This window comes from Anabrus simplex, chromosome 1 (assembly GCF_040414725.1).
Source record: "Anabrus simplex isolate iqAnaSimp1 chromosome 1, ASM4041472v1, whole genome shotgun sequence".
Lineage (NCBI taxonomy): Eukaryota > Metazoa > Arthropoda > Insecta > Orthoptera > Tettigoniidae > Anabrus > Anabrus simplex.
Window position 1 is genome coordinate 1,390,514,022 of NC_090265.1, and position 24,412 is coordinate 1,390,538,433.

Here is a 24,412-nt window from a genome sequence, read left to right on the forward strand (position 1 = left end):
CCGATATACGGATTCTGTAGCATAAAATTTTCGCAGTCAGTCGACGCCAAACACTACGGACAGCAATAGGGCGAATGATACCACATTTCTTCTTCAAAGCAGTGAGTGAGGACCAAAATAGTGGTCGAACCTCCAAAGGGACTCTGCCAGAAATGATGAGGTCAAGTAAACCACGAAAAAATCTTATGAGATGCTCCTTAGAATCATGGTCTTGACGTTGGAGAAGGTCTTTCAGGACCAACGGACTAAGGCCATCTAGTCTACCAGCAGATCTGAAAGGGAAAGAGGAGATTGCATTAAAAAGTTCTGTGGTCGTTACACCAGAAAAAAAAAGTTGATGTATTCGGAGGATCCGGAAGGGACCTAAGTGGGCAGGATGTTTCTCATGAAGGGCTTCCAATACAGATGCATCAGGCGTGGTGACAGTGTCATCAGAAATAAGCAACCGAACTGTTCCACGAACGTCACCTTCGATAAGTTTGTTCTCCACGCTCTTAGATATTAAGTTATCATTCATAAAAGTAGTATATAAAAGTAACAACTGAAAATGGAAATGTTTCATTCAGGTGTACTTATTTCAAGTTGTCGTAATTTAAGATGAGAATGACTTCTATAAAATGGTTCCTTAATTCCCATAATATGTACGAGTCTGATTTCAGCCGCCTTCATTGTACATTTTGGAAATTAATAATAATTCTTTATAGTCTCCTCCCACTTCATTGTTAAGCGAATGACGGTACGATATTTTATCTTCCGTATGAACCATGGCCACTTCCTTCTTAGCTTGACTCTGTGGTGAAACTGACAGTAACAGACCCTTTGGCATGTACTGAAATTTACTTGAAACAACTTGGTTGTCGACAGCGTATTTCAGGTATAATGCGGTCGTGAAAGTAATTATAATAGGCCATAGCGGATGATCAGCGCACTCTACTGTTGTGCTGGTAGTAGTGTCAGACGTGCAGTTAATTTCCCAGTCAACAGAGCAGAAATGGCAGAGCCACTGTAGCTCGGTCGGTAGTGCATCGGTCGCGAAAGCCGACGGCTGTGTGTTCTGATCCCACCGATGACCAGTTGGCCATATGCTCGGTACTTAGCATTCCTTGGCTTGTGCTCTAGGTACCTCTCATGACTTAATATCTGAAGGCCTAGAAGAATATATATTTTTATTGTTATTTACTTAATGTCCCTTCAATTGTCATAGATTTTAAGGATACCGAGATTTTGTTCTGCAGGAGTGTCAGAATCCAACGACACGGAATTATCGCATGTGAACACTTCGAGATGCAACTGACCTCAGCCGGGATAGAATCCACTATTTTTGGAATAGAAGGAGAATGACTAACCGACTTTACTTTTAAGGTCGTTCAGTACTCTAAGACTCTGCACATGTTTATCTGAATATTTAGTTATTTAGATTACATGTGGTCATAATATTAAGTATTAAGATATATTGAATACGTTTTATATTTCTACCTGTACTTTTCGGTCGTGACGAAAAAACAGAAATATAATCTAATCAGTAATCTGTTTTCTGCGTATTTCATTGCAGTGTGCCAAGGCAACCATTCCAGAACATTAAGGGCTGAATTTTGTAAGAATATTAATCTTGTGGAAGGAAAATATGAAGTCCATTTTTCACAGAACCAAATTCTTGCGGCTAGTGCGCCTCTGGCTAGTAACCTATAAAATATTATTTTGTTTTGAAATTAAAAGTCACTGCATATAATTTTCGAAAGAACCCTTTATCTCAGTCAGTAAATTTAGGGAAAATTATTACGATCTTGTACTTCGTGGAAAATAAAACTGAATTTTGATGTTACAAAATATGCGTTTCTTAGCGGACCCTGCAATTAGGCGGAATGAATGCTAGGGGAAGAAGAGGGAGGAGGTGAAGAAGAAGGAGAAGTAAAATAAGAATATTTTTTTCATTTTACATTTTTCATTTGTTGACGTGAAAGCCACTTTCTTTTCAGTTTCGACTTGGTTAATATGTAACCTTTGAGTTTTTCCGTCTGTCGAAACTAATGTAAGATTAATAAATAACAGAAAATACCGAAAAGAGAAAACATTCGACAGACTGAACAACTTACATTTTATACTTTATTTTTTAGTTAAAATGTTTTCCGTCTCTCTCACCAAGTAATATCTTGTAACTTATTTCACATCTCGATTTTATCGGTTTGAAACCAAATCAATGTTTAGTAGCCTATACGGAACTTATTTTTATGCAACTTTTCACTCGTGAAATATTGAATTGTGTATACGTTCGTAAGGGTCATATTGGAAAAGTAAGGTAATGTAGGCTGGTGTATGTTTGTGACCTTTAGACATTACAGTCCGATGCATCTTCGTCATGATGTCGTCCTATAATGAAGTTATACTCCCATCTTCTATATCGGGGTGAATGATAGATGTAGGCTGGCGCTTTTGCGGGGACGCACTGAGTTGACCTCCAATGATAACACAATAATAAAGGTGCTCTACCCTCCACCATAATCCTCAATGAGAGACTCATTCGACGTTAACTAGGCTCCGGTTTGAGTTGTTTAAGAAGTAACACGATACATAAATACACTTTGAGTAACTGTTGGAAGGCTGTAAACTATTACAAAATTCAGTCTAATACCTTGATAATTATTTTCCCTTCAAGAATCCTTGCAAATCTCTTTTGTAGTCAAGTTTTAGAAATGTTTCTTTTTATATCGAATGTTTGTAAATAGGTTTCTTTAAATAAGTGAATTATGTTCACAGGTTTTGCTGTCTCCTTCAATATGGTGGTGAAATATATCTGACGCCATAATTTGTAATTTATTACTTGGAGAAACTATTGCTACGTTAAATTCAAAATATTGATAATAGAGAAGCATTGGCTTCAAAACTTTATAATCAATCAATCAATCAATCAATCAATCAATCAATCAATCAATCAATCAATCAATCAATCAATCAATCAATCAATCAATCAATCAATCAATCAATCAATCAATCAATCAATCAATCAATCAATCAATCAATCAATCAATCAATCAATCAATCAATCAATCAATCAATCAATCAATCAATCAATCAATCAATCAATCAATCAATCAATCAATCAATCAATCAATCAATCAATCAATCAATCAATCAATCAATCAATCAATCAATCAATCAATCAATCAATCAATCAATCAATCAATCAATCAATCAATCAATCAATCAATCAAATTTGGGGCAGTCGCCCAGGTAGCAGATTCCCTATCTGTGGTTTCCCAGACTTTAAAAAAAAATTATGGTAGATCACCGACGTGCTTGGCTCAGGTCCTCGACTAATGTCCATTCTGTTCATCTCTTATAATGACCATCATACATTTCGAAAGTATGGACTGCCTTGATGAGGTGGTAACCAATACGTCCCTGAAGGACGTAGGTTCGATTTCCCGTCAGTAAACTGGGAATTTTAGGTACGAGATTTCCACATCGAAAGAGGCTCATTGCCCGGAGACCCACTTACCTTCTACGAAAAAATATGTACCGGTACCAAGTTAATTCCTGAGGGCAAAGTTAGCCGGGGATGTGACTAACGATACTATTCGACTTTGTGATGAGGTAACGAATACTGGAAGTCTTTACCTTCCACTCCTCCAAGAACCTTCGTTGCCTGGATGGAGATGGCTTTGCTGTGTACGTTTCGAGACCAGCTCCGTGGCGCACTTGGTTGCGATACAATATACTAAGTACCCGAAGGTTTACTAGAAAATTAAATAATTATTTTCTGGGAAAATTTCTCACACCCACATTTGTCTTATAGCCATTGCCATTGCCATCGTCTTACCATTGGCGAGAGCACGAGAAAGAGATGCTATAACTGTGCATACAGAAAAAGCTAGTGAAAATGTCTCAGACCTAACCACTTTTTGCTTCCTGTTATAAACAATGGAAACTGAAAGGTAGAATGAGAGTTCAGAGCAATTTGTATTTCCTATTGCGCGCCTTGCACAGACGAAGAATTGAGTATAGTATACGATACCATATATTTCAAGTTTGTTAATTATCCTTCATAGGTTGTTATCTTAAATGAATTTCCAGCAAACGCTGTTATCCCTTAGAGGACACTCGAAATTTGAGACAAATATTGTCTGTTCTTCTAAGTATTGCCATATTCTTATCGTCATAGAACCCCAGTGGCTCGAAACCTCGTGTTCCCACCGGGCGAGTTGGCCGTGCGATTAGAAGCGCGGGGCTGTGAGCTTGCATCCGAGAAATAGTGGGTTCCAATCCCACTATCGGCAGGCGTGAAGATGGTTTTCTGTCGTTCCCCATTTTCCTATCTCATCGTCGCCGTAAGACTTGTCTGTGTCGGTGTGCGACGTAAGGCCACTAGCCCCCCTCCCCCCCCCCCCAAAGAATTGTCTGTACTATATTGTACAGATAATCTTCAGAAGTAAAATGGTCTATTAATATTTGTGGATGATAATTATGCAGTTTTGGTCTCTAGCCCGGGGGCTGGGTGTTTGTGTTCATCTTGATACACATCTTCATTTACATTCAACACACGATACTATAAACCGCCACAAAAACGCGCAGTGGTGAATACATCCCTTCATGTAGGGTTGACGTCAAGAAGGGTATCCAGCCATAAAACTAAGGTTAATCAACATTAGTGGTGATCCGAGATGGAAATAGTTCAGGTAAGAAAAACAGATATAATTAAACTTCAAGTGAAACAGGAAGAAAATTACACGTTTTCTTAGACTATGCATACATCGTCCAACTCACTGTGAACTGACAGCTGTAATGTGTTTAATCCGTGTTGTAAATTAATGTATAGTTGAAGTTATTTTCGTCCCTAAAGTAATATAAAGTATAAACTGAACGGATACATTACTTGGTTGTGATTTTATGTTTAGTAAAAATATTATCATCATCGTCATCATCATCATCATCATTTATTCACTCTTGCTACTTGTTTGTTCCTACGACGAGTCTTCTCCAAATGAATCTATATTGGGCTGTTCTTTTAGCTTCTTCACAATTTTTTATACCAGTACGACTGAATAACATCTTCATAAATGTGTTTCTTGACCTCTCGCGAGGGCGCTTTTCAGATATTTTTCCCTCAAGAATTTCAGTGATTAAGCCACCATGTCGCAAATATGCCAAGTCATGTTGATCTTATTATGTTGTTTTGATTGATTAGCTGTCGCTTCTCGTTGACTTGTTCGAGGACGTCCACATTGATCATCTTCTCTACCCAGCTTACTTTTTCCAAACGTCGCCAGTACCACATCTCAAATCTAAAAGGCTCCCAGTCTTTCAATATCACCTTTGTTCAATGTCCAGTTTTTGCTACAATTTATCGAAACTGGCTACACATAGGTGTTTGCAAGGTTTTTTTCCTTAGTCTGAGGGACATGTTGCGTTGACACATCAGAGACTGATTGTCCCGAAATGTCCGTTTCGCCATGGCTAGGCGACGTCCAAATTTCAGTTTAGCAACGAAGATCTGTCAGAATCTCTTCAAGGTATTTAAATTATTTCACTTGTATTACTCCTCCATTTATGGTGACATGCAATATCTCCTGGCGTTTACTTTTATGAATTTTTGTCGTTTTAAGGTTGATTTTCGTATCAAAGTCCGTAACTTCGTCATTCAAGTACTGTGATATTTTTGTTAAAATTTTTGAGTTTCCTGGTATCAATGTCGTGTTATCAGCAAATGGAATATTCTGAATTTTCCACCAACTTTTACTCCTATATCGGAATCCTTTTAGGATCAATTTAGCATAAGCTCGGCAAAAGTATTAAATAGTCCTGGAGAAACCAAGAAGCCTTGTCTCACACCGTAACAGATCTTTTCACTATCTGTAACTTCATTTCCTAGCCGGATAAAAGCTGTCTGATGTTGATACAACTCTAAAATTATATTAATTATTCGCTGGGGGACAGCCAATTAGTTCGAGAAGAGGAAACAGCTTTTACGTGTTTTAATGTTTTCTCGTTATCAACAAAACATACATACAGGTTTCTTCTTACGCTCAGCATTCTTTCTCCGAGACGACGTAAAAAACCAATTGTATCACGGTATAAATAAACACAGGAGATCAGATTTCCGTATTGAGATTTCCAGATCATCTTTCCAAAAGATGAGGTTATTCTTTTGTGATGATAATGTAAACCTCAAAATCAGGCGAAAACTGTTGAGATATTACGTCTGCTCAACACTGCTTTATGGATTAGAGACCTGGACTGTCAAAACTTCCTCCATGGACAGATTAGAGGCCTTTGAAATGTGGTTACATAGGAGAATGCTCAGAATAGCTTGAACAGATGTTGTAACCAATAATGCAGTGTTAATGAGAGCTAGAGCTGAGTGTGAGCTGGCAGACATCACCAGAGCCAGGAAAACAGCTTATTTAGGTCATGTTCTACGAGGTAGAAAGTACAGGCTTCTACCTCTGCTCTTACAAGGAAAGATAGGAGGCAAGTGAGGAGCTGGTAAACCACCGATGCATGGCTCCATAACGTTCAAAGACTGGACTTGTATCAACAACACCGAACAACACTTCAAGATAGCTAAAGAGGTGCCTTCTCCAGGGTGACCGGATATGGCACTTGAAGAAGAAGAAGAAGAAGAAGAAGAAGAAGAAGAAGAAGAAGAAGAAAAAGAAGGTACATTTGCTACACATTTAAAAATAACTCGCTCGAGTAAAATTGGGCTTTGTAATTTAAAATCTCTCTTCGTGAAATCTTCCCTACATTAACGATGATGGATTCATAAAAGTAAAGGAATGTTTCAAATTATGACATATTTTCCTAAGTTGTGAAAATTCTCAATCAAGTAATGACAAATAACCGTATCATTCTAAAATGATTTTTCTTTTCTCTTCTCAATTTCTTGGGGTGGGTACTACGTGTGGATTAAGCCCAGTTACACAGTCGAATGGATTTCCTGATGCCAGCCAGATGCGGAAGGTTGTGTTCACTCTTGCGTGTTTCTGTGCTAGTTGGCAGTGTGGTATGTTGTATGTAAATGAGAATATAAGTTACGAATAACACAAACATCCAGCCCAAAAACTAGAGGAATCAATCGCAAGCGTCTAAAATCAGCGGCGTGGCGAAGAATCGAATCTGGGGTACTGTGAACCGAAGATCACGGAGCCAAACTACAGTATATAATAATTCTTCCTTTTCATTTACAAATGCATCATAATACTGAGTTTCTAAAAATAAATATTAATACATGAAATAGTTTAAGAGCCCACTGAGGATCACAAAATTTTACCAATTTGATTTCATTATCTACCTACTCGTCCAAGTTCACCTTACAACCAGCAAGGCCAGCGCGTGTTATTCAGATCCACGAACTCCAACATTTACATTATTATGAGAAACAGTAGACGCTCTTTCAAATGTACAGTGCCTCTGTTATGTATCTTAAGTTAATGTTTATACCGTGAGCACTTCAGTCGAGGTACAATTTGAAAGGGTTGAGTTGTAACGGAGAAGTAATTGAATAAATAGTTCTTCAAAGTCTTGGCTGTACTGTAATACTTCTCAAATTCTGAAGATGAGCGGGAAAGTGACTTGCAAACTTGTGGGTTAACATCCATCAATATTGGCCGGAGAAAAAGCGCTGAATATAGTAGTCTCGCGCTAGCTTATATAACCGCGAGGCTGCTCAAGTTGATTTTTTTGTGTAACTTTCATAATCTGTTGCTTTAACGTGTTGAAAAACTTTTTGCATCAAAATGTTAGCTTTATTATTGCTTTACTTTAGAGGAACTTTTCATTTTCACGCTTCACGAGTGGAATTTAATAAAGTGTTTGGCTTGTTTTTAGAAGTAAACACCTAATTTGCCCTGTTAAACCTGCCTGCTCCTATTTTGCTTGTAGAATTTCTTGTTCATTCCTGTCGAACACACGAGTAGGTCTACTTTCAGTTTTATTTGAGCAATGAAATAACACAGATCACTTTCCAAACAGGGCCATTTTCCCTTGTGTTCTTTTACCTTATAACATTTACTGAGACGATACACTTTTACTTACATGATCACTTTATTGTAGGCTGGTGAGATTCGTTCAAGTTGAGGTAATTGCTGTATGCATTGCGTGACAGCTGTTCTGTTGTGTTCGGCCGAGCTTTTAGTCTTAATTAAGTTTTATACTGTATAATGTATGTCCTATGAAGTTTATAATACATTTTAAAATGCAGTTCTTGATTTATCCAGAAATAGAATTCCGTGCTTATTTCAAAAGGTTATTATTATTATTATTATTATTATTATTATTATTATTATTATTATTATTATTATGATTATTATTATTATTCAAGGTGTTCCCAAACATGTGGGAGGAAATCAGAGGTTAGACAGTATACCCCTTAATAACACAAAACGCCCCTATGAACATATGCCCTAAGGTCGATCGTTTTCGTTATTAGCTGGAATGGCGGGATTTGCTTGTATTTAGAATTAAATCTAGATTCACTCATGCCGTTACGGGCATTACATTACTTCGCCAGTTTGTGAAACAAGGTTGCAGTCGATACCTGGAGTATTCAAACGTGTCCAACAATCAGTGAGGTGGCATGTTCAGGCGCATGACATTTTGAGGACTTCTTATATTAGAATGCAGTATCCCTGCTGGTACACCATGGCGACAGATACTCGACGTGGGATGTGCCAAATAAGGCTATCACCGATACTTCCCGTACTAAGTTGGAAATGCTATAGCTCGTAAACGATCTACCGTAGAGCATATAGTCATAGGGACTTTTTATATTGTTTGGTGTGTTATCCAATCCCAATCCGATTACTTCTCACATGTTTGGGAACACGCTGCATTTAATATTTTCTATAATTTTCGTTGTGCTCTGCTACCAGATAAGCTTTCTCTCATTTTTACTGAAATTCATAGCCGTAATTTTTTATACGAAAGGATAAATTTAACTTCTTTTTATATAGATATTCAAGGACTTCAATGGTTTTAAATTAATATTTTGTACAACACTGATACATTTCTTGACTGTCTTGAATGTCTATAATATATAACTTATAAGGTTTTCAGTCTGACGAATATGAATATAACACTTAGATCACTGTAACATGCCTGTAAAATGAACAATTATAAATGGAATATAATATGGAATTATTATTATTATTATTATTATTATTATTATTATTATTATTATTATTATTATTATTATTATTATTAAATGGAAGTTCTTTCTTCTGAGAGATGATGAAAATATTACCTTTATTATGAAGGTTTTGAAGAAATTACGAGATCGATCATATGCTATTAGATTTGTATATTTCCCAGATATATTACTTTACCCTGCTCCATAGTCAACGAACATGGTTGAGCGAGCATCTCATGATCCTTCGCCCCCACGCTGTAGCTATACATGGTAATTTGATCAATCATTCGTAATAACGCACCGCTCATCTCTGTTCCTGGAGGGGGTATTGAGTTATTTCGTGACGTATTTGCATGCCAGTGGAAGAATATCATCAGCACCAGCCCTTGGACGCAAAGGCTTACCAGCTCCCGTTTCATCTCTCTTTATGAAAGTCATTAGATGGTTATATTGGCCTGGGATCTACTCATAAAGTATGGCTATTGATTACTTGATCTGGTTGCTGAGGTCCCGGACCCAACTCCTTCTCCCTTCGCCGGCAATTAAAGCAGCCTATCGATATGTTTGAATATGCAATAGTTATCGTATAGAATGCTCCAGTAGAGGAACTAAGAGCTCTCGAAGTGTTGGTGCCGTTAAATAGGGTAGTAAAAAAAAAGGAATTAGAGTGTTTGTAACGTGAGAATGAAAGCACGATTAATCAGTCGTTATTGTTCGTGTAGTATCTTCTTAAGTATACGTTAAAAACTACAATTATTGTATGATACTACAGTGTGCTTTTTGAATAGACAGTTGCTTATTTTCCTGCTTGTTTCCTACGAATCGTGATATGTCAGGGATATTTTGTTATTGTTTGGTTCCACCAGCGAATGTACAATGTTTAGAAAGTAGGCCTATATTTTTACTAATTTACTGAAGAATGGTATCATCATCGGTATTGGGGACGATATTTCTTTTGGGCATAATCAACTTGTTACCATGAAATGTAACAGAATTTGGCGTTCTTCATGTAAATCGTTTTAATTTCTAAAGTTGAAATAATTGTGTTAATTTTACGTCCCACTAACTACTTTTACTGTTCGGAGACTTCGAAGTACCGGAATTTTGTGTCGCTGGAGTTGTTCTTTTACGTGCCGGTAAATCTATTTCTACAGTCTGAGCGAATAAGCGTGGCTTCTACAATTGATATTTCCATAAAAACTGAGAATTGTAGGAAATACCTGTTGTTTGATATTCGTCCATCCTTGTCTGGCACTGTCCGCCTGGAGAGGAGGAACTAAGTGAAATATACCCGAGTTTCTTCTTTGTGAGAACTTCAACTTCTTACGATATTTGATACCTTCTAGTCTTGAACCCTCTGGGTGGGGGCAGTAGAATAAAACCCACGGCATCCCCTGTGTCGTAAGAGGCAACTAAAAGGGGCCCCAGGGGCTCTCAACTTGGGAGCCTGAGTTGGCGACCATGGGATCCTCAGCTGAGTCCTGGCATTGATTCCACTTACTTGTGCCAGGCTCCTCACTTTCACCTATCTTATCCAACCTCCCTTGGACAACTCTTGTTCTTTTCCGATTCTGACGGTATTAGAGCACTCGAGGCTTAGGGAGTCTCTTATATTCACGCTCTTCGTGGCCCTTGTCTTCCTTTGGCCGATACCTTCATTTCTCGAACTGTCGGATCGCTTCCAATTTTTCTCTCTGATTAGTTTTATATGTAGGATGGTTGCCCAGTTGTACTTCCTCTTAAAACAATAATCACCACCGTCTAGCCTCCAGTGTATTGGGGTGCGGCTTGCAGTAAGTCATTGCACATACGTTTGAATACATTTTCTAGTGAATTACTTCAAGTTTGGGAAAAACTTGGAATTTATCTCTACAAAAACAGTTTGCCTCTGTAAAAGTCGTTTAGGCCCCTGGAGGAGTGGAAGTTAAAGGCTTTTATAATTCATAAACTCGACGCTAAATTGGATGGAGTGATTAGCTATACCTGATCACCTTTTCCCCCAGGAATTAACCGTGTTACTGCTGATTATTTAATTTTCATGACCACACTGTACTTGAAATACTGTAACTTTTCAGCTTTTTCGGTCTTGTTCACTGCGTAGGAAGAGATGTTAAGTAGTGAACAAGATAGTCAACCAGACTTCAGTAGGGTCCGAATCTACAACCTTTCTTTTTCGCTTCGGATTATCTACCGATTGAACTGTGGTAGCTTAGGTCATATCGCCATGTAGGCTTGGAATGCACGACTGGGAAACTAAAATCGACTGGGTGCACCCTGCGTCACGATGACTCGCGGCGTGTACCTTGATTGTATTGTAGTTTACAGTACTACCGTATTTTCTCAAAATTGCTTTACATATGGTAGATGCAACATATTCGCAATAATAATCTTAAGACTAAAATAATTATATAAACATATCGCTTATGACAACAACAATAACCAAGTCTTCATACGGATGAATGCACGAACTAGAGACATAAGATATTAATAATAACTTCATCATGTATTGTGAATTGATCTGTATGGGCATTGGGGTTCTACAGCTGGTTTTCCATCCGGAGGAACGATATTCGATTTCCAGTCGATCCTGGGTCGGAATTTTGACCCGGAACATCACATGTTGTCAGGAGGGGCAGTCGGCCTTAAATCCCCCAGCCAAAACGCAAAATGAGTCAGATGGCTCTAGGAAGACCTGTAATAAGCTGAATAAAGTATTTGTCTGTTATGACCATTTCCAGGATATGTGATGATGAGGTATAGAGGTAACAGTAGAACTTGTCTCATTTCCACTTATTGAAGTGGACCATGGAAATGAACCCTTTGATCAACCTTCTGAGGCAGTTGATGAGAAATTCGATTAATATTAAGGTATACAGAAGATGAATAGAATTTACATGTTCCCAAATGCATTGTACATATCGTTGGTAGTCTTAGGAATGGAAACAGGAATGACGTTTAATTGTTTTAAATTTATAGAGGCTAACAAAATATGTTGATAATCGTCGAACATCCGATGACTATATGCATATGAGATGTCATATACTAGCATTTCACATTCACCTACTGAAGAAAGACCATGTGGTCTACCGTCAGTATGCAGTTGATTAGATCCTATGCTCAAGGTGGCTTTGCCGAATCCACTTGGTATTTTTTCGGAGTGCTTATGTGCGGGGTAATTGTATCAAGAGAATTACTGGTACGTTAAAGTAACCTTCTTAGCGGCTTGTCTTAAAGCCTTTGGCAGTCGAGGACGTTAAACTCATAGCATTATTCAGTTTGTCTCCTATGAAGATAGATGCACGGGGGCAATGTAAATATAATATACTGCACCCATAAGCGAATTTGCGTAAATTAATGTATGAATTAAAAGTTGAATAATTCGCATATTGGAATAGAACAGTAGGCTGTGAAAGCTAGCAGTCACAAAGCGACATTCTGGCGCCAGTCAGACGGCAAGGAGATCCGCAAAACTTTTCTCATAGCACGAACAGCTTATAGACTGGCCTAAGTGCTACATCCAATAAAGTTTATGGTACCGGCAAGGAGTGGCAACTTTCTACTCGATTCTCACGGGAAAATCACGCGTTGAGCCTGACCTACTTAGAAGGGCAAGGGAGACAACGATAATACCCGCCAACCCTTGGCAGAAAATGGAAGCATCCATGCTGCGGAGAGCGCGAACATCTCAGCCAATCACAAAATTGCAAATTTAAATGTCTTGTCATAGCGGGAATCTACAGTCAGTATTTCGCTATTTGGAGCCCGGAGTAGTTGTGAAAAACAGTGTCCTGACTTCCTAATAATATTTGAAAATTTATCGGTGCAAATGTGGGATTAATTAATGGTTGATTAAGAAAATTTCAACTTTACACGGAAGAGTAGTATCGCCCAGGAACTGAACCGTCATGGCGGGAAGAAACCATTCGCTGGAAGAAAATAACGCCGGTGACGCACGCCGTCGTGTGGATTACCCTGTGATCGTTTCCCACAGCGCAATATAACAAGTAAGTCAGACCGAAATTAGGAAGATTTTGTACATATTTCTTAAAGCTTTAACCTACGGATGTATGATAAAGCGCTCCCAAGTGCTAGATTACTACGCCACATCCCTTCCACAGAACTATTTTCGAAGTGGGGGAGAACTGATTACAAAACCAGCGAGCAGAGTGGTGAATCTTTAGTGTGTGTCAGTTAATTCAGTGTGTGTGTGGCAGTTTTCAAAGTCAGTTAGTTAGTTGGTGTTGATGTTGAGTTCAGTCTTGTGTGAACTTTTCTTTTGTGAATTCTGAGTCTGGTAGGAACGCGATCAGAGACACTTGTTGGCATCCGAGGGAGCCATGTATTTACTTGGGAGAGTAATATTTCAGGAGAAATGAACACTTTAACAAACTTTTATTTTTATTTGAATTTATGCAGAGATAACAGGCAATAGCTACACTTTTCAACACTTGCCTTAAATGAACTTACACAACCAACCGAGAGGGACAATGGAACATGTCGCAACACGTAACTGCATAAAGCTTTTCTAATCCAGGTGTAGTTTGGATACTTGTTGAAAGGCCATTTTATTCTCTATTTTGGAGGACGATTAGTATAAATTTCTCCACATATCATTGGAAACTGTACTTTTAGCTTGCTTTCATCATTTTCAATGAACTGTTATGGCAAGCGAGATGTTACGGGGAAGAAATTAGTCGAAGCAGACAGGGAGGAGAATGAATTTGTTTCATTGATGGAAGGCCGCGATGTTAAGACCTTGAGTAAACGGTTATGTTCCGAAGAGGTGAACAACCGGTAAGCCTTAAACAAACAAACTGAGAGGGGTGTGTGTGACCAGCAGGAGACGCCAGGCAGGTAGCGGAGAGAAAACTTTCGACTTCATGTCAGATGTTTATGCAGTGCGATTGTATAATCTTCATTGAAGTGCTAGAGAATGCGAGTGTTTATGTAAATGTGAACGTGTGTAACGCCTTTATAAAAATGTATCAAGTATGCGTGTGTGAAAATTCGGAATACCACATCAGCTTCAAGATGGAATTCTAATTCATCATGACAGAGCCCGGAGGGTGATCCAACCTGTCTCCAGTACCAAGGTATGAGCAACAACAAAATGCATAAATAAATATGTAGGACTATGAACTAATCGATGATCAAATGTAGCTTAGACTGTTAGATAGGATTGTAAATAATTCATATAATAATAATAATAATAATAATAATAATAATAATAATAATAATAATAATAATAATAATAATAATAATAAGTGTGAGCTAGGGTATTTGCGTACTCTCTTTACGTAGATGTGTTTGCATAATTATTATGGATCATTTTGGAGTATGTCACTTTGACAGATTAGAATGCTATCTTACGAGATTTAAATAAGAGTAGTGCAGATTTTATAATAATTATAATAATCATGTTATTATAACGTTAGTTATGAGTGATATTTCTGTTGAAGTTATGATTTTGTAGAAGCCGCCTTGTTGAGTTTTAATGCTTATTTTTCTACTTGCGCATTCAGTTTATTTCATGTTGTGTAATTATCAGTCAGATGACCGTTTCCGGTAGTTCTTATACCGTGTATTTTTGCGACGATTTGGTGGACACGCGAGTACTTATTTCTGTGTGTAGATGCGGTTACACATTTTCAATAGCCGTGTTTTTTGAGAGGCAATCTCGTCATTTTAGTGAACAGTTAGTGACAGGAAGCCATTGATAAGTCATCTCTGATATTTTGTAACATGTGAAACAGAGAATGATCTAGAGATCGAGCTAAGTGAATAATATCCCTGATGATCTGCGTTGATAATGGAAATGTGATATTTGGACCATGTCATGAACACTGCCGTAAGAAGTAGAGATGTGCACGACAGATATTTCGCCCGCCGGTTACGAGCAAGGCCGTATTATGAGTTACTACGTCGAGAATAATGATGAGTAAACAGAATTGAGATGAATAATTTAACCGAGAGTGTTAAATACGTAACGACATGGATTACGATTGTAGGCAGAAGCCCGTATTGTTTCAAATAGTTCCAGGGAAAGTAGATGCTCGGCAAATATGCGAGTTATAGCACGAGGTAATATGTGAGCGGAGCGACGAATCAATGTGCATTTTGACAGTCATGTAGAATCATGGATGACATGTAATAGCAGTAATTATTGTCCATAAAGGCTGGATAGTGTCATGGCCAGACATTTTTCGTCTGAGGTTAGAAGATTGCCGTCAAATTCACAATATTTTGCTACTTGTAGCGGGGTAAAAATTTCCTTTAGACTCCGATATTTGCGCATCTTATTTATTTTTATTAATTTTCAGCAGGCAGCGATGTTGGGATCTAGATTTGTTTATTATTATTCTTTTTTGTGTATCTTTTATCACCGTGTTATTTTTGGATGTGATCATACGTGAATTATTTGTATTTGATTGATGTAAATGGATAGGTGTAGTTAGGCTAGTTTGATTTCAGTATTTTTTTGGTTGGAGCAGTGTTTCTCCATTAACAAGTTTAATTATGTAAATAAGATTTCATGTGTTAGGATAAGAGATCATCGATTAGTTCATAGTCAAAACCATAGTAGTGGTACGCTCATACCAGACATTCAGTAATTACCAAGCCTTAGAAATCCACTACATTTTAATTAGGAAATGAAGCGATCTTTAATAAACCAGTTGTATCATAACTGCCGCAATGAATGAGGTAAATGAGATGGGATATGCCTCCATCTAGTGGTGGTACCACAAGTAATGAGTTCGTAATGAAAATGCAGGCAGCGGCAAATTAAGTAAATTTCTAATGTACAAGGATCGCTTTCATTTGAGATGTAAACATGTGGCACTTGGCCTAATTATTTTATATTTTAAGGAGGTCCAGGTTATCACAGTCATGCAAGTGAAGTTTAAATAATTAAATGAGTGATTGTAACACTCAGGTTCATGTTTCAATAATTTCTTTTCTTTCAACCACGAGTAGTTTTGAATGTGGCAGTGGTTATGTGGTAGATGAAGTACAATGTTCATGGTTGTTTTCTCTAAATTCTCTCTTTTATTTGTTACACATGGTTAGTGCAGTCCATGTTCATTTAGAGTCGGGTGTTTCCCAACTAAGTCACTTGTGTTAAATATTTGATAAACACCTCTGAGTCAGTGTTGATTTGATGACTTAACCAATTAATTAATTAACTACACTAGTTTATTTTGAGAGACATTTTTCAATGAATTACAATTCTGTATTTCAAATGAGGTGGTATTTTCTGACCAGAGTTTTGAATTTATTCACGTCATCGTCTAGAAGACAGTGTCGACGTAATCAGCAATATTTTAAATTTGATCGACCTTCAGTTAAATTTATTAGGCAGAGAATTGAGTTATTGTAAGGTAGATCTTTAATTTTTTTTAAATTTCTATTTCATTTCACTTCGTTTATTTTTCACCACTTTATTTTCATAAATTTTTGGCACTTTGCACTTTGTTCAATAAATCAGTTTGTTATTTAAATTTTAATTCAGTCTTTGGGTACCGTCATTATAGTTAGTTTTCCCCATCTTTTCATTTCCTCACTCCCCGATCGACGTGTGGCCTATTACCCGTGGGATATTTCGGACGCACCGCGACTGAGGAAGAAGAGTCTACATGCAGCGGTGAGTATCATTTAAAAGTCATTATTTACAGGAGCAGCCGGCGCACAGAGGAAGGAAGAAGTTCACCGCATTTGGTGCCTTTGGAAGGGCACAATACCGTATACCCTCATTTTTCTTATTCTATTATTAGAAAAATCTATCGTAAAATAATTTTGGATTGAACTCACAACAGCTCACTGCTACCAAGAGGATGGGATTTTAGCAGTGACCTGAAATGCTTACCAAATGTTGTTCAGTGTTCATATCTGAGTTTGTTAACACTCGCTGGTTCTTTATGTAACACTGTTATAATGCATCCGGGCTTACTATTATTATTGTTGTATTCTCAAATATCTGGTACATGGTTCATACTACTACTACTGCTACTACTACTACTACTACTACTACTACTACTACTACTACTACTACTACTACTACTACAGGTAGTCCATAAGGATCCTCTTTGGAGTCAGCCCTGTTCAGGGAGTGGCGCCCCTGCCTATTGAGTCCCAGAGCATACTGACCCGGTGTGTACCATGTGCTAATGGTCTCAGCTCAGGGTACAGACATATAGATTTCGACTGGTGGGGGTGGTGGTGGTGATTATTGTTTTAAGAGGAAGTGCAACTAGGCAACCATCCGCTATATAACACTAATCATAGATAAAAATGGAAGGGGTCCGACTCTTCGAAAAATGAAGTTATCGGCCAAAGGAAGACAAGGGCCACGAAGGGCATGAACATAAAAGAGTCCCTAGGCCTCCATACGTAATACCGTCGGGGTCGGAAAAGAACAAGAGTTGACCAAGAGAGGTAGGCTATGATAGATGAAAGTGAGGAACCTGGCACAAGTGAAAGCAATGCCAGGACTCAGCTAAGGGCGCCCGTGGTCGCGAGCCCACGCTCCAAAGTACAGAGCCTCTGGGGCCCCTTTTAGTCGCCTCTTACGACAGACAGGGGATACCGTGGGTGTTATTGTACCGCCCCTACCCACAGGGGGGATTTCGACTGGCAATGAGCAGCAGAATTCTGAAGCCGGAAGCGTGCGGCCGCCGCCATCTTACGTCACTACACTATCCCGATGCATTCATGTAAAATGGTAGTCGAAACGGGAATATTGGACAGGAGATAATTAAAATATAAAATCACATCGAAATAATGACAATAATACTGATTAATTGGACCTATTAGGTACTTTATTTTATTGTTAGAGAAAAGAAACGCTGGTATATCAATTTGCAAATGCTTAAAAGTAGCCAACCTGTTATACACCGATCTATAGATAGGTCCGTTTCCATTCAACTCTCTTACAGCAGGATTCTTACGTATTTTCAAGTATAGTGATGGAATTACACTAATAAGGCGATAAACACGCGTATGCATTGGGTTTAGATCTAAAGCATTGGGGAGCTTAACTTCGAAAACAAATGTATTTCGTACAACTGAGCTGTGACTTCGTTAGGTATGTTCATTTGCATGAGTGAGCTTAAACCTTTACATGTATTCTCTCTGTAATACGTCTCAGTAAGTTTGCACATATGGACAACATCTTTCGTACGAACATCGGCCTACAGATTACCCCTATTCTTGAAAAACATGAATGGATAAGGATTTTATTTTTGTACAGTTGCTCCCTTACAAGTATCACACTGTAGAGCATTGGCTAACATCTTTACCATAAATCCTGAGATATATTCAATAATATTATCTGATGTCCGCTTCAGTGGTGTAGTGGTTAGCGTGATTAGCTGCCATCCCCGGAGGTCCGGGTTCGATTCCTGGCTCTGCAACGAAATCTGAAAAGTTATACGAGTGCTGGAACGGAGTCCACTCAGCCTCGGTCAACTGAGTAGAGGTGGCTTCCCACGGCCATCCTCGAAGTGGTTTTCCGTGGTTTCCCATTTCTCTTCCAGGCAAATGCCGGGTTGGTACCTAACTTAAGGCTACGGCCACTTCTTTCCCTCCTCCTTGACTATCCCTTCCAATCCCCCCCCCACAAGGTCCCTGTTCAGCATAGCAGGTGAAGCCGCTTGGGCGAGGTACTGGTACTCCTCTCCAGTTGTATTCCCACCCAAAATATCACGCTCCAGGACACTGCCCATGAGGCGGTAGAGGTGGGATCCCTCGCTGAGTCCGAGGGAAAAACCGATCCTGGAGGGTAAACGGATTAAGAAAGAAAGAATATTCTCTGATAATAAACCTAACACCTGTTTCGATTTATTTCCTTCCACTCTAATTTGAACAATAATTTTGACATCCTTACAACATATCTTTAAAGAATAGAAAAGACCGAGACCACTATTGTTCAATTACTAAAATGTGTTACGTATGTGAGCTTTAAAGACATACTAGACTATGTGGCCTGAAGAGGGGAGAGTTTAACTAAGAATTGTTCAGAATTATCTATAATGGAGTAGAGAATGGTGGGCAGTGTGGAGTGGCTCTACTATTAATGAAGGAATAGGCCACTTGCGTGCTAACACATCATATTGATGATTGGCCAATGATGGTAAAAGTAGCAGCTAAATCAGCAGATATAGTAATAATAGAGGCATACTTGCCAACAACAGGACATGGAGATGATGAAGAAATATATATATTTAAATTGAAGGCGTAATTAAAATAACTAAGGGCAAAGGCAACTTAATCATAATGGCAGACGTCAATGCTGTTGTGGGCAACGATATTTCTTCACACGTTGCTGGTAGATTTGGTCAAGGGAAAACGAATGACAGAGGAATACGTTTGATACACTTTTGTGAAGAACAGGATATGGTAATAATGAAGATCATGTTTTAGATGCCTAATAGAAGAAGTGACAAATGGAAGAATTTCGATGATAGTAACAGATACCCAATAGATTATATTCTGTAAGGAGAAGGTACAGAAACCGGGTGACGTCTTGTGACAGCTACCCTGTTTGGGACATTGATATTGATCACATTCCAGTTTTAGCAAAATGTCGAATCAGGCTGAAGAGATAGAGAAAGTAAAAAAGAAGTAAAAGGAATTTTGGAAAGTTAAACAATCCAACAACACAATAAACATTAGAAGAACAGACATACGAAATTTTCCACAATGATAACAAATCAGATTGGGACACCATTAAATATTTTGTTACAGCAGTAGCGGATGGAGTACTCGAAAAAAAAAAGACGCTGGAGCCCCGAAAGCAGTGGATGACAGAATATATATTAAGACTCATTCATAAAATAAATAAACAGCATAGTACAAATACTCCAGAAGGATAGACAAAATACCAGAAACTAAAAAATATAGAGAGGCAAACGAAAAATGGATGCATGATGTATGCCAAACCAAACCAAACCAAACCCCATGGCGCGACAGACCCGAAGGGCCATAGGCCTATCAAACGATCGCTGCTCAGCCCGAAGGCCTGCAGATTACCAGGTGTCGTGTGGTCACCTCGACGGATCCTCTCGGCCGTCATTCGTGGCTTTCTAGACCGGGACTGCCATTTCACCGTCAGATAACTCCTCAGTTGTAATCACATACGCTATGCCAAAGCATAGGGAATGATATGAAAATTGGGAATGCTGAAACAGCTTACAGTCAAATCAAAAGACTACAATTCAAGGCCACAACGAAATCCAGTCTCATAAGAGATAAAATGTGTTAATGGAAGACGAGGAGGTAATGAAGAGCTGGAAAGAATACTTCGAGGAACTGTACAAAGATGCGGAGATTACTAACGTGGATGAGTACATAGAAAAAGTGAACTAGGCCCTTCCATTATGATATGTGAATATGAAGCAGCTCTGAAACAGCTGAGTAGCAGAAAAAAAGCACCAGGACCGGACAAAGTAACAGCTGAATCAACTCGGGAACCAAACTCAAGGATGAACTGTACAAGATCATAGATGTGAAAATGGAAACTTGCCAGATTATTTTGTAGAAAACGAAGCAGTGCCGTCACACACACACACACACACACACACACACACACACACACACACACACAAGGAGATGCAACAGACTGCTCGAATTATAGAATATTGTCTTATTTCACATGAAGCGAAAATATTCACATACATAATACAAAACAGAATCAAGAGGAAAATTGAGCAAAATTTGGAGGCTGACCAGTTTGTATTCAGAACAGGTGTAGGAACCAGAGAAGCCACCAGTGCACTGAAAACCATCTTGGAGAGGAGATCAGAGTTGAACAGAAATATACCTACATAGCTTTCTTTGACGTGGAAAAAGCTTTTGACAATGTTTAATGGAAAGAACTGTTCAGAATTATGAAACATGTCAGCTTGGACTGGTAAGACAGAAAAGCAATGCTAAACATCTACATTAATCAGAGGATAAATACTAATAATAGTGAAATAACTTGCAAGGTCAAAATAAAGAGAGGAGTGCGACAGGGCTGTTCCTTATCACCCTTTCTGTTTAAGTCATTAAAATCTGTAAGTCACAAACACCCGGAATAAAATTAAATGGAACAACTATATATTGTATTAGATTTGCTGATGATACTGCACTTTTGGCTGGCAGTCAGAATAATATTCAGATTATGCTGTTTAAACTCAACTATCTTTAAAAGAATTTAAACTGAATATTAATGTGAAAGAAAACTAATGTTATGATTGTAAGCAAATCAAAAGAAAGAAAAGACAACAATGTATCGCAGAATTGGAAACAGTACATTACAACAAGTGCATACGTTCTGCTACAAAGGGTCTCTTATAACAGATGTACTGCAGAAATAAAAATAAGAATAGCATTATGTGAAAAGGCCTTTCAAGACAGGAAACAGCTCCTAGTGAATAAACCATTGAGCATTGAACAAAAGAAAAAATTAAGACATTCATTTGGAGTGTGCTACTCTAGGGCTGTGAAAGATGGACTCTCTTGAAGGAGGATGAGAAACGGCTACAGGCGGCGGAAATGTCGCTCTGGAGAAGGATGACTAGAATCAGCTGGACTGATAGGAAAACCAATGATGAAGTGCTTAAAAAATAAACACTCAGAGGCTTCTTTTGGCAACAGTAAAGAAGAGGAAAGCATTGCTATTGGTTATCTTATCCGGCACAACAATTTCCTGCAGAATATATTTGGAGGCAAAGAACTTGCTAAGAAGGGCAGAAGAAAACCACGCGATAAGATCCTAGAAGATATATGGGAGATCATGGGGTGCCAAGGTTACGCCCATGTGAAACGAACTGCAGAGAGAAGAGATAAGTGGGTTGTAGCGACAAGGCGTAGCCTTTAAAACTACTACTACATCATTGGACGACAACTCCAGCGTCATCCACAACCGGCATTAACCGTCCCTGTGTTGACCGACCAAGTGCAACTCGCATGGAACTCCATCCCACAAGGTAACATCGGGCACCTGTATGACACAATGCATGCACGTTTGCATGCCTGTATTCAGCAGTCAGGAGATTACATCGGTTATTAATGGACCAGCATGGCACATTTGCGATGGCTATTCTCGCGCGGATATTAACATGTAGTCTTGTACCTTTAATCAATTAAATATGTTACCTCGACAAATATATTGTCAAAATTTCTGTATTCTACATTCCTTATTTCATGGTATTTGGATATTTTTTTCCGCCACTGTATTTCTCCCCTAAGGGTTTTAGATCGGGCTGACTCTAAAAATCACAATATTCATTCTTACGAAATCGTTCCACGTACGAACTTAATTTACATGGAAGTTGGTCCTCTACATCTTCAATACTGCTCGACGTACAAGTCAAAATTTTGCAGTTGGTCGCCTCTGCGCCCTAGATGTTAAATAAAATAGGATTTGAAAACATTCGAATTCTACGGGATTCAAATTAGTTTTAGATCCGAAAATAAATAATCGTTCCTCCAAGAGCGTTTGGCGTACGAACTGAGGGTGTATTTTACGGACTCAGCTGACGGTGGACTTGCCAAAATTTGAAACCTGCAATGATAACTTTCAGCTTAAAACCGTAGCAAATCAGAAAATATTCACTCTCCATTGAATAGATTGAACAATGACAAGATGTCTGACAGCATTCACTCTCATTTGAGCAGATTGAACAATAACAAGGTATCAGACAACATTCACTCACAACCGAACACGTTAAACTACGGAAAGTTACTAGACATTCAGTTGCAATTGACCAGATTAAACATCGACTGGTGTCAGACTGTATTCATTCGCATTTGAACAGATATAATAATGACAAGATATTAGACAATATTTACTCACAAGTGAACGATTAATCAGCGGTTAAATGTCAGAAAACGTTTACGTAGGCATAGCAAAATCACAGTATCTGAGTAGCTCGAAAAACTTCCTCTACTTGTTTTTGGGCTAGTCTCAATGAAATATTCATGTCAATTTCAGTCATTAAAAGGTTACAGACATATAGTCTGGCTCAATGGTTTAGTGTTCAGCATATTTGTCTTGGGTTCTTGGGGCTTCGGGTTCGATTCCCGGCCAAGTCGATGGATTTTAATAAACGTTTGCCTCTCATGGCTCGGGGACTAGGTGCTTGTAATACCTCCAGCATTCCTGCTACTCACAACACACTACATGCAACACAATACTGTCATCCATCACACTAACACACATTTTTCCATAGATGGCAAACACCGCCCACCCTCTCATGAGAATCTACCTTACAAAGGCTACATCAAGCTAGCAATAGCCATACCAAAGCATTATTATATCAATATATATGAATTAACGCATACAATACAAATTCAGGGGCCGATGACCTTAGATGTTAGGCCCCTTTAAACAACAAGCATCATCATCATCAATACAAATTCATTTTGATTAAGAAAATTATGATTAAGGAAAACTACATATAAATCTGTGTTGATCTTGTGCTAGAAGTATTGCCTGAAAGGTATCTGTACTTACAGTCTCGTAGCATTGCCCGATGTTCAGCCGAGAGTATGCTAATGCTTTTCCGCTCTCTCTCTCTCTATTTCTCTCTCTCTGTCCTTCAATTCTTTCAGTCCTTACGCCATCGAAGCGTGACGACCGAAATTGCTCAAGTAGAAAATTCAATTTTGCGAAGCGAGTAAATGAACTTCATGTTCCTATTATCTCCATTTATCAGTTCGTCTTAAACTGCATTAGTATTCTTTAGGCGTGGTGTTTGGCATGTGCTACGTGTAACTATACTTCTCCGTGAATGAACCTAAATGTTGTTATAAAGTTCCTATTGAGTGAAGAACTGGTAAATTTTGTATCTATAAGCTGTTTTCCTTTTGCTAATATTTCACGACGTTTCATAACTATTTAGTGAGCAATAAGCTGCAATAACAAGCATAACTGTGTTATTTAAATCTGATGTTTTTTCATGCATAACGTTTAGGTTTTATTGTCCGGTTCTTGGCTGAATATTCGGCATTGAGGCCTTCGGTGCAGAGGGACCCGGGTTCGACTCCCGGTCGGGATTTTAATCACGTTTAGTTACCCCCGTAGCCACCACAGAAATACGGAATAGTTGATACATCCTGGAGGCAACCCTATCTGGAGGTAAGGGCATCCGCAGGTAAAACGAGGCTTAATTCCACTTAGTGTCGACCTCAGATAACTGGGAAAAGACCAGGAAAGGAGAAGAAGAAGAATGTTTTGATTTTTATTGTAGATTAATAAATACGTGTTGTTTGTCAGTGGTGTTCATTCTGTATTCGAAAATAATG